At 40.1% G+C, this 5,138-nt stretch overlaps 1 pseudogene; it reads left to right on the forward strand.

Annotated features, from left to right (window-relative positions):
- The first annotated feature begins 625 nt into the window (after nt 1-625).
- On the forward strand, nt 626-3,962 carry LOC120893458 (annotated as a pseudogene).
- The last annotated feature ends 1,176 nt before the right edge of the window (nt 3,963-5,138 follow it).

Here is a 5,138-nt window from a genome sequence, read left to right on the forward strand (position 1 = left end):
TTGCATATCTGGATGGTAAATTGATCACATCTTCTGTTTTAGTTATTGAAATGACTTCAAATTTTCAGGAAAGCTACATAAAACTTTGTTCTTGCCAGTATAAAACATGGGAATTTTCAAAATTATTTTCATATATTTTTTTATTTTACCTTTTTTTACCCCTTACTTGTATGTAGGTCACCTACCCCGTGTAGGTCATACATTTTGTATGAGAAATTAATTTTGCGTGGTAAATTGTTCATAACTTCTGTTTTAGTAATTGAAATGACTTCAAATTTTCAGGGAAGCTGCATAAAACTTTGTTCTTGTCAGTATAAAAAAAGTGAAGTTGCAACACATTTTTTCCTAGCTTTCTGCTATTGGGAGTACAGTCAGAATTAAATAGTTGAACGCTTTTTAGTTGGCATGCTTTTTAGTTGAACGCTCGATAGTTGGCTGACAGTGTTGGCGGAGTGTTCGGAATGCTTCTAAAAAAACTTACAATAGTGTTACATTGCAGGAATGAATGTTACGGTTGAAGGACAATTATTTCCATATCGTGGTGGTACTGGATTTACCCAATATATTCCTACAAAACCAGCAAAGTACGGGTGGACATGTGATGCAGAATCTTCGTATCCTGTAAATGGGTAAATTTACACAGGCTTATCTCCTTCAGGAGATAAGAGAAAAAAATCAAGGTAAGCGTGTTGTTAAAGATTTGTGTCGCGTATTTCGAAGTAGTGGTCGCAATATTGTGTCAATTTTTTTTATTAGTTATAATCTCGCTATCTCATTAATGACAGACTATAAATTGGCTTTGCTTGGCACAGTGAATAAACGACTAACGTTTGTTCCCAGTAGTTTTTCAAATCCCAAGGCAAGAGAGGTTTTATCAACTTTGTTTGGCTTCAATGAAAATGTTGCAATTTATTCATATGTTCCTAAAAAGAATAGGGCAGTAGTACTGTTGTCAACTTTCCACTATGATACAGAAATTCAAGGCCCTAAAAATAAACCTCGTATGATCGCCGACTACATTCGTTCAAAAGGAAGAGTGGATAACATGGACAAATGTCTTTTCGAATACAGTTGCAAAAGGAAGACAAATCGGTGGCCATTAGCATTTTTTATAACATTTTAGATGTTGCTGCATTTGCCGCATTCAAAATTTACAAAGAAAATTATTCAAATCTTTATACTGCCATAAACTACAGACGCCTGTTTTTAAAAGATCTTTTATCAGTTATGTACAAAAGAAATTCAACGACGCTCAGAAAATACGCAAATAATGCGACATTTTGGTCCACGTAGTGGAGTAGAAAGTATGTTGGGACAATCTCTAGCTTCAACATTACGACAACATGTAGATGCATATTCAGAATGCCGTGGTGCGTCAGGCCGATTGAAACATAAAGGGAATTGTTACATAACAGGTTGGCTGATAAGTCCCCGGTCTGACACATAGATGGCGCCGCTAGTGTTAAATGCATATTATTTATATATAGTACCAACCTTCAAATGATTCGTGTCAAAATTTGACGTCTGTATGTCAATTAGTATGTGAGACAGAGCGTCTTTTGTCAAGCAACTTTTGTTATTGTGAAAAAAAATGGAAAAAATGGAATTTCGTGTTTTGATAAAATACTGTTTTCTGAAGGGAAAAAATACAGTGGAAGCAAAAACTTGGCTTGATAATGAGTTTCCGGACTCTGTCCCAGGGAAATCAACAATAATTGATTGGTATGCAAAATTCAAGCGTGGTGAAATGAGCACGGAGGACGGTGAACGCAGTGGATGCCCGAAAGAGGTGATTACCGACAAAAACATAAAAAAAATCCACAAAATGATTTTGAATGACCGTAAAATGAAGTTGATAGCAGAGGCCTTAAAGATATCAAAGGAACGTGTTGGTCATATCATTCATCAATATTTGGATATGCGGAAGCTCTGTGCAAAATGGGTGCCGCGCGAGCTCACATTTGACCAAAAACACCAACGTGTTGATGATTCTGAGCGGTGTTTGCAGCTGTTAACTCGTAATACACCCGAGTTTTTGCGTCGATATGTGACAATGGATGAAACATGGCTCCATCACTATACTCCTAAGTCCAATCGACAGTCGGCTCAGTGGACAGCGACCGGTGAACCGGCTCCGAAACGTGGAAAGACTCAAAAGTCCGCTGGCAAAGTAATGGCCTATTTTTTTGGGATGTGCATGAAACAATTTTTATCGATTATCTTGAGAAGGGAAAAACCATCAACAATGACTATTATATGGCGTTATTGGAGCGTTTGAAGGTCGAAATCGCGACAAAACAGCCCCATATGAGAAGAAAAAGTGTTGTTCCACCAAGACAACGCACCGTGCCACAAGTCATTGAGAACGATGGCAAAAATTCATGAATTGGGCTTCGAATTGCTTCCCCACCCACCGTATTCTCCAGATCTGGCCCCCAGCGACTTTTTTTTTGTTCTCAGACCTCAAAAGGATGCTCACAGGGAAAAAATTTGGCTGCAATGAAGAGGTGGTCGCCGAAACTGAGGCCTATTTTGAGGCAAAACCGAAGGAGTACTACCAAAATGGTATCAAAAAATTGGACGGTCGTTATAATCGTTGTATCGCTCTTGAAGGGAACTATGTTGAACGAAGTATGACAAAAATGTGTTTTTCTTTGTTAGACCGGGGACTTATCAGCCAACCTGTTAATGCGGCGGCTACTAATACGGCGGCCGATGATAAGGAGGCGGACAACGACAACGAGCGCGACCGATGGAATAAACGAAGCCGAAACTGACGAAGAGGACAATATCGGGGTGATCGACGAGATGGAGAGAAACTGCGTCTCTCTTAGCTGGTGAAGGTCTTAGTGTGCGGATCGAAAGAGCAATTAAATAAATTGTAGATTCTAACTTAAAACAAATATTCAGTCTTTTCACCCATTAGAAGAAATGTTGATGAAACTATAGACAGCAGTACGCTGTAGAATACACAACGCTAGGGTACCTGCATCCTAAAATAAGGATAAAGTTATATTCATAGACGAAGTGGGGTTGAATGTTTCAATGAGAGATACAAGAGGGCTCGTCATTTTCCAGCACTACGAGCTCGATATATTTCGTTGCTATGTGCTATGAGCCGAAATGGTATTCTTCATTACGTGTCCCGAACACGCGCGATAAATAAGGATTTTTTTATTAGTTTCGTAGACGAGTTGCATAAGAAATTGATAGACAAGATCAAAACAAATGCGATATTATTATTAGATATCATAGGATTCCATAAGACTTACGATGTCAAACAAAAAATAGAATAATATGGCTACAAAATCATGTACTTGCCACCATACAGCCCATTCTTAAACTAGATAAAAATAAGATGTTTACCCAGTGGAAGCAAATAACAAAACGATCCACTCCGAATAATGAAGTTGAATTAATGAACAGTTGAAACAGGAGCCGCTCTGATCACATCATCAGACTGTGAAAACTATTGCAAACATATGTGGATATACCTTCCACATTGCTTAAATGGCGAAAGAATAGATACATAATAGCGACAAATTAGATGCAAATTGCATCAATAGGTGATAAATGGTCTTGATTTTTTTTAATACTATTGTAAAATCGATCATTGTTTCAAAAGAACTACTTGTTTGGTAACCAGCCCATGATATTTTTTTAAATATTACATAATTAGTGAAACAACGCGTAACGACGTATTTTTGTATTTAATGGATCTTTGGGGTGTTTTCCAAGTAGGGTTTCGGATGATGAGTTGGTAGCGGTTTTACTCACGTCCGTTCTCTTAGGTTGGTGAAATAGAAGAGAGCGTTTATTCGTATAATCGTGGGGAGATTGTGTGGTCGGCTCAGAGCCCGGTTTATGTCCTCAAGTTGAGCGTTTGTACCTTTATATATTCACCACAGATCAAACATCTCAGAGCCACCGATCTGACGGCTTACTGGATCAAACACATCTAAGCCGGCGATTCAGAGTAGAACGCTTTCATTCTTGATTATGTCCGATTCAAACGGGCCCTGCATGAATCGGACATAATAGATGCCGGATTGGATAGGTCAACACAATAATTTGCTCATAGCACTCAATAGAGAAATAGGACGATAGCACGACCCCAAGCATGGGTCCTTCCCAGGTTTCAGGTGGTACTACTTTAGCAAATTTCCACACTGTCCATCTGATCCCGGAGCATTGTAGCTAACACTGTATTTAATGATTTTAAGAACTTCTCCGCTGGTGACACGGTCAATCTCTATGGCATCCAAAAGTGCCGAACTTAACTCCTTAATGCTAGTATGAACAGCATTCTCATACGGAATTGTGAGTGGATCACTAAGCCTGTGGGCCAGTGTAAAATGTGAAGCCAAAGTTTCAGCTTTTTCACTAGGAGTGAAAGCGGAAGAAGAGGTGTTTTAAAGAATGGGGTTGGGCTTCCTTTGTCATATGCCAGAAGAGCCTCGAGCATACCCTGTTCGCTAACTGGATGTTCCTAACTTCAACTGAGACCAGACAATCAGTTTAGCTCCGACAAGTTGCAGAGCGCACAGCGCAGAGTAGGAGGCCCAGTCTCCTGTCATTTGAAACCTTCGCCTGAAAGAGTTTTAACGCTTTGCCAAAGCATCCAGTTCTAGCTCTTTATCTCGGATGTGAACCAAAGGGACTGAGCGTATCTCGGCTTCTCTCATACTATCAACGATGCTGGAGATAGCTGCTGCGATATCCTCAAACGTTATGAGAAGGGGAGGCATCGATGTTATCCCCTATGTAGCGTTCAAAACGAAGCCAGTCCGCCGATCCATTCCCGATAATTCCGCTGCAGTCGTCTGATTCGTGACCCCGAAGCACCCATTGTCACCGGTAGATGATCTGATGTAAGCCCCGTGTTAGTGGTCAAGACATCAATGGGGTATATATGTTAGAAATAATATCTAGCGTAGAAATGGAATTACCGCGGGAAAGCCACGGTGTAGGACCCCACTCGCAAATCCTCTCACAATAACCGCCAATTTTAATTGGCGCGGACTATCCGGCTAAGATGAATTTAGCTGGTCTACGTGAGAGGATTCAGAGATCATGTTGCAGCATTTTTTTTAACCATCGGCGTTACGAGCCTGCTTTGGGCAGTACACTGAGATGAA

Source organism: Anopheles arabiensis, chromosome 2, assembly GCF_016920715.1.
Source record: "Anopheles arabiensis isolate DONGOLA chromosome 2, AaraD3, whole genome shotgun sequence".
Classification (NCBI taxonomy): Eukaryota; Metazoa; Arthropoda; class Insecta; order Diptera; family Culicidae; genus Anopheles; species Anopheles arabiensis.